The 12,844-nt window shown below is 39.1% G+C and overlaps 1 pseudogene across 1 annotated transcript; it reads left to right on the top strand.

The window, feature by feature from the left end:
- The first annotated feature begins 8,103 nt into the window (after positions 1 to 8,103).
- Positions 8,104 to 10,248, top strand: LOC309825372 (protein cornichon homolog 1-like; annotated as a pseudogene). Its single transcript has 2 exons — positions 8,104 to 8,163; positions 9,676 to 10,248. The product of its transcript is annotated as a protein cornichon homolog 1-like (transcript).
- The last annotated feature ends 2,596 nt before the right edge of the window (positions 10,249 to 12,844 follow it).

Raw genomic sequence — 12,844 nt, forward strand, 5'->3', positions numbered from 1 at the left:
CAGTCTCCTGTAGTTGGGCTTGATGGAATTAAATGGCGTTATATTTATTTAAAGACAGCCACAATCCTTACTGAAGAGTGGGGAGTCTTCCTTCCCTGCTGCCTGATGCCCCACCCTGCCACACCTCCTCCCCTCCCCCAAACAGCAAAGGCAAGAGCAGCAGCTGTTCAGGTTTTAGGAGATTCTGATAAGACCAATTTCTCCTATCAGCAAACAATTGTAAGCAATAGTTTGAAGCAAGCATGAATGTTCAGCACTCCTTTTAGGTCAGGATGGCACAGGACTACTAAATTGGACAGTAGTGTTGTGTGTTTGGAGCAGGAAGAGGAGAAGGGGAGCAGATGACTTGCCTTCTAATGAAGAAGTGGAATTCAGGGCTACTGTGTTGCAGATGAGTAAAAAGAGGTATGGCAGCCAACACTTCTGTTTTTAACAGTGTCTCCAATAGACATGTAAACAATTCAATTTGTGCATTATAGGTTTTATTGTCTTTAAAGGGTGATTTATGTCCTTATCTCTGCATCATTGTACACAAGATACTGCCCTCTATCAGAGGGCCTGTGCTAAGTTTTTAGACCTTTGTCTTCATTAGTACAGCAATTTTAGCTTGTGATCATTGTACTAGACCTCACTGATAAGCTAAGACACTGCGAGGTTCATGGTGCTGATATCTAACCTCGCCACTGGCTTCTTGACCCTTCTGCTTCCGAAACATGGGTCATTTTTTTTTTTTTAAACCCAAGGTAGAACTTCATCAATTTTTCACACACATTGTGGGCAGTTTAAAGGTTGGTCAGAATCAAATATTGTGCTTTCAGATTTGATAATGTATGAGTACAGAAGGATGACCTTTGATACATGGTCATACATCAACATGACATGAGCAGTAAATGCAGCAATTACCTTTACTACATTGAAATGGTGCTTTAGTTTTCATCTTCAGAGCAATTATTGCAAAAACAACAAAAATACATTTAAGTTCTTATTATAACATTTGTAAAGTTCAGTGTCTTTTGAAAACAGTCGTAATTTATGCACTTATTTTCAACATGAGCTTGGTTTTCATAAGATGCAATAGTTCACTATCAAAAGATGTTGTTGACATGATAACAATAGGCAGGTTTGTTGTAAAGCTACTTTGTGTTTTATAAATAGGTTATTTTTCAAAAGGATTAAATGCTGGTTCTGTACAAGAGTTTTACCATTTGTAGTTTAAAATGTATTGAAGTCTGTGCCCAGTGGTCATCTAAAGGAATATTTAGTGATGATACGGATCTTTGTGATCACACACAGCTGCATGTAGCTTCTCCCACTGTCTAAGGGATTGTTGCCCCTGGGTGTTTATATATTCATTTCTCCTTTGATGAGTGCCTTCTGTGTGTCAGGCACTGGAGATATAAAACGAGTGAGACATGGACCCTACTCTCAGGGAGTTCATAGTCTACTAGGTGGTTATTCTAATAGGTCAGTTCTATCTTAGGAAGTCCAAGATGAAAAAGCAGTAAGTTGACTTAGTTAAGTCCTAAGTGAAATGTACATGGGACTTAAAAAGTCAGGAGACCAGGCTTGCATTTTGACTCTGCCACTTTCCAGCAGTATGACCTTGTGGGGAAGTTAGGTAACCTCTCTGAACCTTGGTTTCCTTGACCATAGAAAATGATATGTAGTACACAGAGCTGCTGTGAAAAGTAAATACGGAAAGTCTAGGCCAAGTCTGGACTAGAATGGGAAACTTCCTTGTCTACTTTCCATCCTCCCTTTATCTCCCTTTACACCTCTCAGCCTGTTTACTATTTCTCTATAAATTCTTCTCTTTCTGGCATAGAGGTTAACAGGAATTCAGGGAGTCCAAGGACCTCTGGAAATTTTCTGCAGAATTTTATATGTGTGCATGCACATTTTTCCATGAAGAGAATACATAGCTCTCATCTAATTTTCAAAGGGGACCATGAGTCAGTAGAGCAGGAACTCGTAGCTCTCTTCTAGGAGAATAGCTAACTATCAAAGATACCAGTTAACATTACTGTAATATTTAAATTAATGATGTTAAAAAAAACACAATTGACGGGCTTCCCTGGTGGCGCAGTGGTTGAGAGTCCCTCTGCCGATGCAGGGACGCGGGTTCGTGCCCGGTCTGGGAGGATCCCACGTGCCGCGGAGCGGCTGGGCCCGTGAGCCATGGCCGCTGAGCCTGCGCGTCCAGAGCCTGTGCTCCGCAAAGGGAGAGGCTGCAGCAGTGAGGGGCCCGCGTACCAAAACAACAACAACAACAACAACAAAACCCACAATCGAATCTCAAGTACCTTTTCTTTGGGCATTAAAGAACCCATCAAATTATCCCCATGGCCAGAAGCTATATGCCAGGTACAAAGCAGCAATGGCTACAGCAGTGGCAAAATTAGTATAAAAAAGGAACTATAGTTTAGTGTGTGGGTCTTGAGTGTTTTTAGATTGCTGATAGCTTTATCAGTGATCACTTTTAGACAGGAGAATTGCTTAAAACTCGACAGTGTTAGTGAGATTAGTGAGACTGCATTTTGAAAATAAGGTAGGGGTATTGTAAGGAATCCCAAAGTATCTTACTGGATTTTGATGTTATAAATGTTAAAAGTCTCACCACCCTCCCCCCAACCCCCTACTTGTTCCCTCCCCATAACCCAGGAACTTCTGCTCATGCAATGATGTCATAAAATTAGTTTTTTTCACCAATACTTGTCTATTTCTCTCTCGGCTTTTAATATAAGAAATCTAAAGCACAATGATAAAAAGTTTAGAAGCTATTTCACTGCATTCTATCATTGTAATGCATTAACTGCTTTCTCTTCCTTAGGTTCCCTTTTAGTCTTTAGTCCTTTTAGCTTACATGCTTTATAAATTGATAGGTACACAGTTGTATTCTTAAAACAAACTGTGTCTGAGCAAGGTGGTCTGTGTGGGGTCCCACTTGCCTCCTTTAGCTTCTCTCACGTGAACTGTCATCGAAATCGTGAGTCAATTACTGACCATTCCGTAGCACCTGAAGCCATGGGCATCTGGTCACTGGGAAGAGGTTTGAACCCTTAACTTTTATAAACCACGAAGCAGCTGTCAAGTGGTAATGAGTTTTTTTCCCTTACACTCAGGCAAACGCAGGCTGAACGCTTGAATGCCTGGTCTCCCTCCTTGCCCTAGTATCTCCTCTTCCATTTCTCCTTCAGAATATACCTTAAGTTTGAGTTTGTACATTTGCCTTGTAGGTCTAAACCTGTTGCATTGTAAAATGAAGTTCATCACAGAATTATTTATGATAATGAAAACATAGATGATCAAAATGCTCAGAAGTGGGTGAGTATTTAAATAATGCATTTAAATATTTTTGAAGTATTTTTAATAATGTGAGAAAATGCTGAATATTTAATATTAAGAGAAAAGTGGATATGAGGTTACGTGGTATATATAGTCTGGTCTCATATACAAGGATGTGGAGATAAATCTATATATAAATATAGATCTATCTACAAATATATAGATATATGAGAGAGAAGAGTTTATAAAAATATAATAATATAACAAATGTTATAAAAATATAAGAAATTTTAACTAATTATAGTTGGGTTGTAGTATATGTGTTACTTTGTTTTTTCACCTTTTCCCCCTGTACTTTGAATATCAAGAATGTGCATTACTTTTTAGCAAGTCTAATTTTTAAAGTAAAAAATTAAAAATCTAGAATAATGAGCTACAACAAATCACTGTGTTACAGAAAGATTTCTAAATTCAAATTAATAGTTCAGTTATTTCCAAATTCAGAACATTTTCGTATATGCAAAGTCTTGGGAAAGAGTTCAACTTCAAAAGGCAGAGAAAAAAACGACTTTATCTGGGCAGTAAAAATATAGAGGGACTCCCCTGGTGGTGCAGTGGTTAAGAATCTGCCTGCCAATGCAGGGGACACAGGTTCAAGCCCTGGTCCAGGAAGATCCCACATGCCATCGAACAACTAAGCCCGTGCGCCACAACTACTGAGCCTACACTTGAGAGCCTGCGAGCCACAACTAGTGAAGCTCGCACACCTAGAGCCCGTGCTCCGCAGCAAGAGAAGCCACTGCAATGAGAAGCCCGCGCACCACAAAGAAGAGTAGCCCCTGCTCGCCGCAACTAGAAAAAGCCTGTGCGCAGGAACGAAGATCCAATGCAGGCATAAATGAATGAATGAATAAATGAAAAAATAAAAATATAGAGACCTCTGTTACTTTGGAATAAAGAATAGAAATGAATGCTTTATGAAAAATATGGACTTAAAACTTAGGAAGGAATCTGAGAAACTCAGATAATTTTTTTCTTCCAGCAGCTTAAATAAAATACTCTCAGCCTGTAGATTTTTATGAAAGCCCCTGTTCATTTACATACTTTCTCCACCTTCCTTTCTTTGCACATAGGCATAATAGCTCATTAATTCCTTTAATTAAGAGGAATGAATCAAAGGTTTTGTCTTCTAATAAGCAGTTGCTTCGTTTTATGCAATATAGCACCATAATCTTTGATCTTCCCTTAATATATTTCTTTGGAAATCTCACAAGTTGTCGAGACGAGAGTTAAATAATTTCCTAAATCTGCATCTGATAAACATTTAGAAATAATCACAGTACAGTATGCAGTAATGTATCTTAGTGCAGATTGCTCTGGGATTGTCATATGATAGCAATCATAGCAAAATCTGACCCAAGCTTCCCAAACTGAGAATTTGTGGCAATTTGTGATAGAGATGAGAATGAATTTCATGATTTAGAAAATTAGATAGGTAAATTTAGGACTTTGTAGAAATATTTACTTCATGGGTAGTTATTTTAAATGTCTATTTATGTAGGCTAGTGTACATGGAGGCCTCCCTGACATGCTGGTTTCCTACTGGGGAAACCATAGTTGACTAAATACTTAATATATACCCAACCTGCTGTAAGACATATACACAGTGTCATTAGAAGAATTCTTTGAAATAGAAAATTATTTATCTCTGTTCTTTAGGTAAGGAAACTGAAGTTCCAGGAAATTCAATCACGCATGTAAGGTCACACAGCTGGTAAGTGGGAAGGGCAGTATTTGAACCTAGGTTGATCCATAAATGTTTCATTGTATCACACCACCTCCAGTCTTATCCATTTGTTCAAGCTGACTTTTTACCAGCAATACTCTCTTTACTTTATATACTTTAAAGTGATTAAAATATCCTGTAAAAATGTTCCATAGTAATATTCTGAAGGAAATCTTGAAGAGTCCCTTTGGTAAGACTCACTTCTTGTGTTGCCCAGATTTTGTGAAACAGTATTGGAGATGTTACTATTATTTTAGAAGCTAAAAAGGAATATGGTACTGCTTGCTTGCTCCTCCTCCACTTAGTAAGGAGCAGTGCGCATCCTTTCCGCTTTCACTGTTAGCTGTGTCTCTTCTGTGCTACCATACAGAGTTGACTTGATTTGTGACAACAGCAGAAAAGGTGATTATAAGTTGCTCAGTACATAAATTACCTTTCTATTCTTGGTACTAAGTGAATTTCTAAAACCAACATCTAAATTCTTTGATTCTGTGCCATTAAAAAATTTGTCTTTCCAATGAGATTTTTACTGAAAGTACTGAAAAATATCTAATATTCCTTGTCTATCAAAATGCTTTTCTGAGTACATGTCAAATGCTGGTTTGGTTTATACAAAGGATGCAGATTTCTTCCTGGATTGCACTTTCACTGAGGGACTAATTGTCTCTTATGTACCTTCAGCTCTCCACTTAGAACAGTTCTTGGCAAACAGTACATTCTCCATGCGTGTTTGTTGAATTGGAATTGTTTCTAGCAGGACACTGTGCCCCTGATGTAGATGCTTATCTTCTCTGAAATTTAAGATTTTTGAATGAAACGAAGAAACCTTGATTTTGGATTTCTTTGTGCATCTAAGTCTTCATCTGAAGCCAGGGAGGGAAGGGTACGGACTGCTGCTGTCCACAGCTCCCGTGCCCTTGGGCTTTACCTAGAGGTCTAGGCATTGATGACCAGCAGCCTTTCTCCACTTAACCTTTGGTTACAGGCACCGGCCCCACAAAGGTCCTCACACTAGTCAGCTGCCTTGTCTGGCCCCTCTCCCCTTCCTTCCTCTCCTATCCTTCCTCTGTGATCATCCTGTGCTCACCCAGCACCTGCATCCCCAGTACTTTGCATGTTCTTCTATTGAATTTGGGGTTGGTATCAACCTTTCTCCTAGTCCTTTATGGCTTTTGCATGTAGTTTTCATGACTTTTGATTCTTATGTGTAATTCATGCATTGGGATGGCTCTATTCACAAAGAACATGCGTTCTACACAAACTTCTACTAACACATGTTGCTGTCAAACATTATCGCCAGATGTTTGGGAAGGCAAGTAAGGAAGTAGTTCAGGGCTGTGAGACGCAGGCCCTCCCAGAAAAGTGATGAGGGACTGGGATGTCCTATTGCTTCCAGTCACTTCAACAGCCCCCGCCTCTCCTGATGCCTCCCAAGAGTGTTCTGAGGCCACCTCCGTCAGTTTTCACAGGATATGGCATCTTTCCTAGCAGACTAGGGAGTTCTGGTTTTCATGCTGTGCTCCACAGATCCCCTAGACTCCACAGGTCCTTCTGTCATTCCTCAAACATTTGACTCAACTTCTAATGCAGATGTGTAGTGACTTTAAAGAATGTACACACAATGTATTTTATAACAAATTTTAACACTGGAGGCCACTAAGTTGTGTTCTCACTGATGGATTGATTTCACAGTGCATAAATTTTATGAATTAGAATTTATAAAATAAATTCATTTGTAACCTAGATGTTGGCTGTCTCTGTGAGCAGTCTCTAATCTCACTCCTTGCTGTTCAGACCTGAGCTCTGTGTCTGTTCTTCTTTCAGACCGCAGACCCTCTCTTCTCTCCTCTGGGTTATTGTAACAGGCACTCATCCACTTGCTTCATAATCCATTCCCAGGAGCAGCCAAAGTAAGCCTGTTCATAGGGTCTGATGACTCCTCTACTCAAAAACCCTCCCATAGTTTCTCATCTTTTGTTGTTCTTCTTGTTGTTGTTGGGGGTTTTTCCAGGTTAATTGAGATATAATTGACACATAACATTGTGTAAGTTTAAGATGTACAACGTGTTGATTTTATATAATTATAAATTGTAAAATGGTTACCACCATAGTATTGGCTACCCCTCCATCCTATCACATGGTTACCATTTCTCTTTGTGGTGAGAAAGTTAAGATCTACTCTCTTAGCAATGTTCTAGTATATGATACAGTATTATTAGCTACAACCACCATGCTGTGTATTAGATCCCCCAAACTGTTAATCTTATAACTGGAAGTTTGTAACCTTTGACCAATACCTCCCCATTTCTCCCACCCCCCCCCCCAATCCCTGGTAACAACCACTCTACTCTCTATTCCTCTGAGTTCATCTTTTTAAGACTCCACATACAAGTGATATCATACAGTATTTGTCTTTCTCTGGCTTATTTCACTTAGCACAATGCCCTCAGAGTCCATTCATGTTGTTGTAAAGGGCAGGATTTCTTCTTTTTTATGCTTGGATAATATTCCATTGTGTATATATCACATCTTCTTTTTCCATTCATCTGTTGACAGACATTTAAGTCCATAGTTTAGATTCACAGTTCTCCATATTATTTAGAGTAAAAGCCCAAGACATTGCAATGTCTTATAAAGTCCTACACTATCCACCCTCACCCCCTGCTTGATGTTCCTGTTCTTATTATTCCATCTCTCTTTGCCCTCACTGGCCTCCTTGGCCTTCCTCTAACATGCCAGCCATACTCCTGCCTCAGAGCCTTTTCTCTTAATTGCCCCTCTGCCTTAAACATTTTTGCTTAGCTGGATCCCCCATCCCCAGGTCTTTACTCAAATATCAACTTGCCTTACCTAACCTGACAACACCTTCCTTAAAATACCCCTCCATTCCCTTTCCTGCTTTTTTCCTCTGTTAAAATTGTCTAAAACTTCTCTATTATCACTAATATTCAATAGCAATATTATCACCATCTAACGTGCATATATTTTGCATCTTTGTTTATTGCACCCTTTCCCCCTGTAGAAAGTAATCCATGTTGCCAGAAATTTCTGAAAGTTTTGTTCCCTGCTGTACTCCCAGTACACAGCAGTTGGTAGGTTATCAACAAATATTTGAATTCTCCGGAAATAATCCATGAGCCCCAGAACATTAGTAAATAGACTAGATTTTTCTGGGACTTTTGCAGGGGAGATGGACAAGGTGGTTTATGTCCAAGGGGAGATTCTCCTTTCAATTATTCCTTTCCTAAGAATAGAGACCAAATTGTTTTGACTTAAGAGAGCTGCTCTCCCAGTGCCTTGGACATTACTATAAACAGTTCCTTTTTAGGTCAGTACAACATTTAATCAATCAGATTAAGTTATAATGTTTATGAGGATCTGAGAGTGAGATGTGCCATAATGCAAAAGTCAAGTGGATTTTGGAGGAAAATAGATTTATGAAAATTCTTTTTACTATTACCTGAATGCAATGATCTAGATAAGCTAAGTAAGTAACTCTGTTTCTTTTCCTATTTTTCCTAACCCCCAACCACCAACTGCCTCCCCCCCATCTCCATCCCCATCCCCCAATCGATGAAGTAAAGCCAAACTTATTGTCCAAATGGTGGATTACCCAAGCCGTTTGCTTTTCCTCACGCCCTTTCTGTTTATAGACTTCTGGCCAATTCTATTGTTCCCCACCTGGAATGACAATATGAAAAGAATTAAGGCAATTAATGTTATCACTTATGGTAAAAGTTGGGTGAGGAAGAAAAGAACAATTATTGGCTAAAAGGAAATTTGAAGGGTCCATATGGATTGTCCCTCCATGTGTTTTGTTAGCATGTATCATTGATAACAATACTAATGCATTAAAAATGATGTTCTTGGGCTTCCCTAGTGGTGCAGTGGTTGAGAGTCCACCTGCCGATGCAGGGGACATGGGTTCGTGCCCCGGTCCGGGAACATCCCACATGCCGTGGAGCGACTGGGCCCGTGAGCCATGGCCGCTGAGCCTGCGCATCTGGAGCCTGTGCTCCGCAACGGGAGAGGCCACAACGGTGAGAGGCCCGTGTACCGCAAAAAAAAAAAAAAAAAAAAAAGATATTTACTTCCCAGTTTGCATTTTTAGCTCACATGTATTTCATTAACACACATGAGCAAGAGCAATACACACATAGCAACAAATGAGCTTTCTTTACCAGCCATTGTGCAAAGTTAACGAGTGGCTATTTTTAAGGCTGATCTACTAGTATATGTAAATGTAAACACCTCTGTATGCAGTGGTGACATCTTTAAGTAATTGAAAGCTCAGCATGAAAATTGTGTCCAGCCTTAAGATCATTCTCAGTTAAAAGGTTAATCCTTTTAATAGTTAAATAGGCTGCCCTCTCAGATATATCTCAGAGAAGAGAATTTATTATATAAGGTATAATCTCATTGGGTATGCAAGGTAAATAACCTCATTAAGACTGGAATGTGAAGGAGATACACTACTATTCAAATAGGGCAAAAGGGGGCCAACAAGTTAAAACAAAAGGCAGTTATGGAAAGTCAAGCACTGCTTTTATTTTGTGTTTCATATTTTGTGCTGAATAAGCAGATTAAAAGGGTGAGCTGCTTAGCTTCGAGAAGAGCCTAAAGAAAAGAGGCCTGCCCCGGCCACGGCGTTCAAGTTCGCGACCTTCTGCTACATGCTGGCGCTGCTGCTCACCGCTGCACTCATCTTCTCCACCATTTGGCATATTATAGCATTTGATGAGCTGAAGACTGATTACAGGAATCCTATAGACCAGTGTAATACCCTGAATCCTCTTGTCCTTCCAGAGTACCTCATCCACGCTTTCTTCTGTGTCATGTTTCTTTGTGCAGCAGAGTGGTTACACTGGGTCTCAATATGCCCCTCTTGGCATATCATATTTGGAGGTATATGAGTAGACCAGTGATGAGTGGACCAGGACTCTATGACCCTACAACCATCATGAATGCAGATATTCTAGCATATTGTCAGAAAGAAGAATGGTGCAAATTAGCTTTTCATCTTCTAGCATTTTTTTACTACCTATATGGCATGATCTATGTTTTGGTGAGCTCTTAGAACAACACTCAGAAGAACTGGTCTGGTTAAGTGCACGCAAAAAGCCATCAAACGAAGGGATTCTATCCAGCAAGATCCTGTTTCCAAGAGTAGCCTATGGAATCTGATCAGTTACTTTAAAAAATGTCTCCTTATTTTTTAAATGTTTCCACATTTTTTGCTTGTGGAAAGACTGTTTTCATATGTTATACTCAGATAAAGAATTTAAATGGAATGACGTATAAATTAATATGAAATGATACCTCTGGTGTTGACAGGTTTGAACTTGCACTCCTTAAGGAACAGCCAAAATCCCTTGAATGACTGCATTAATTACTGACTGTCCTTAGTCCATTGGAAGCTTTTGTTTATAGAAGTTGTAGGGCTCATTTTGGTTTTATTGAAATGCCATTTAATTAAAAATTAGCTGTAGATATCAGGTGCTTCTGATGAATTGAAAATATATATCTGACCTGTGGAAACTTCATGGGTTTCCTCGTCTATCATGTAGGTGATTATATATGGATGCATTAAAAAAATGAGTGGGATTTTTTTTCCTTTGACTTGAAATATTATCCCTGTATATTGCATGAATGAGAGATTTCCCGTATTTCCACCAGAGTAATATACTTGCTTTAATTCTTTTCTTTTTTTTTTTACTTGCTTTAATTCTTAAGCATAAGTGAACATGATACAAAAATATATGCTGACTTACTTGTGAAGAATGCATTGAAAGCTATTTTAGATGTGTTTTGATTTGTAAGACATCACTTATTAAGAAACTGGTTATTATACTTAGTGTTCTAATCTGGTGGTAAAGATATTCTTAAGAGTTTGCAAGTACTTTAGATTTTCAAAACTGAATGAGAGAGAACATTGTATAACCATCCTGCTGTTCCTTTAGTGCAATACAATAAAACTCTGAAATTAAGACTTAAAAAAAAAAAAAAGAAAAGAGGCCTGGATAAATCCTTTTGGTGAAAAGCAACAGATTAGAGTATAGACTGTTGGTCATGCATTAGTTGAATAATCTCAAAGAGTGGAAATTTTGATTTCCACGAGTGTGTCTTCAAAGGGCTATAAACAAAGTGATCCTTCCTGGATCTAAAACCCTGATAGACCTTGGACACTTGTTTCCCCAAAGCATGGGTACCCCTGATGGCTGACTTGATTAACTGTCCTCTCATTTGACTAAGCTCCCTTGTTACGTTGGAATTTCAAAATCATTACACTATGAAAAATTCCTCTTCCACGTAAGGTATTGGGCAATGGTCTCCTACCAATTAGTATCTACATTTATTGTCATCCACATCTATTTCATCTACTGTTATTGTCGTTTATGTATCATAAAAAAAAATTAAATTGCTCTTGCGCCTCCAAAATTGAATAATCCTAAAATGGAAGAGCTAGATGGGGCTTGGAGGTTATTTGGTTCAGGCTTCTGCCTCTAGATGGTTAAAGAAGTAATGCATAGGATTCTCAGATGTCTTCTATGTTCTCAGAAAATACCATGTCAACACTTGGATGACAGCTTTTCCAGGGGAGTCTGTAGCATGTTTCTGTAACAGGAATTAGCTCTTATGCAACTGGTAATTAGGAGAATGAGGCCAGTATAACTCAGAAGTCATGTTGGTCTTAGATGATTTTCCTCAGATCATTAATGTTTTGCATCAGCAAACAACAGCAGCTGAATGCAGCAAGCTAGAAGAACACAGAATATAGAACCTACAGCCAAACTAAGTTAAAGAGAAGACCAACCTGTGAACAGTGTGGCCATGTGCTTTGTCTTAGAAGTGCTGAGTGTGTGGTTCTCTCTGATCTTTGGGTATTTGGAACTTGTCTTCTCAAATCAGTAGCCTCTATCTTTCATTTCATCCCTTCCATCAAGCTGTCTTCTCTCCCTCTCCCTCTCTCTCTCTCTTTTTATTGTGGTGAAATATACATCTTTTTTTAAAAAAAAGGTAAAAATTAGGGCTTCCCTGGTGGCGCAGTGGTTGAGAATCTGCCTGCCGATGCAGGGGACACGAGTTCGTGCCCCGGTCTGGGAAGATCCCACATGCCGTGGAGCGGCTGGGCCTGTGAGCCATGGCCACTGAGCCTGTGCGTCCGGAGCCTGTGCTCCGCAACGGGAGAGGCCACAACAGTGAGAGGCCCGCGTACGACAACAACAACAAAAAAGGTAAAAATTCCTGTGTTTGCAGTAGTCTTTTAAATTAGTAAGTTAACGACTTTTTAAAAAAAAACTGAAAATATTTTTATTAGGTTTATTATTCTCTGTGTTGGTGTTTTCATTATAAAGTTGCCTAAGTTTTGAGTGGTTTGCTACTTTTTTTTCCCTATAAATCCTGTGATTTTGCAGAATGCAAATATCATTTGAAACACATATATATCTTATAGTAGAAGAGCTTGTATTTCATTTTCTTAATGCATGTTGCATGACTCTTACAACTGATCATGTTCAGGGTTTGTCCTAGGAAACTAAACTAAGGTTGGAGCAGGATTATCTATAAAGAACGTAACAGGAGGAAGTTCCAAGATCAGCCAGGAGACTTGCTGAAGTTTTTGTGGGTTTATTAGTGTCAAAGTTCAGAAGTCTCACAACCTATCAGTCTTGGTGCAATGTTCTTATTCCTCAACCTCTTCTACTTCCAGTGAATGAGATATAAAATGCTGCCTAAGCTTATAGTGGTGACTTCTCTGAACTTTCCCACAACCAG

This window comes from Grampus griseus (assembly GCF_964374135.1).
Source record: "Grampus griseus genome assembly, chromosome: 7".
Lineage (NCBI taxonomy): Eukaryota > Metazoa > Chordata > Mammalia > Artiodactyla > Delphinidae > Grampus > Grampus griseus.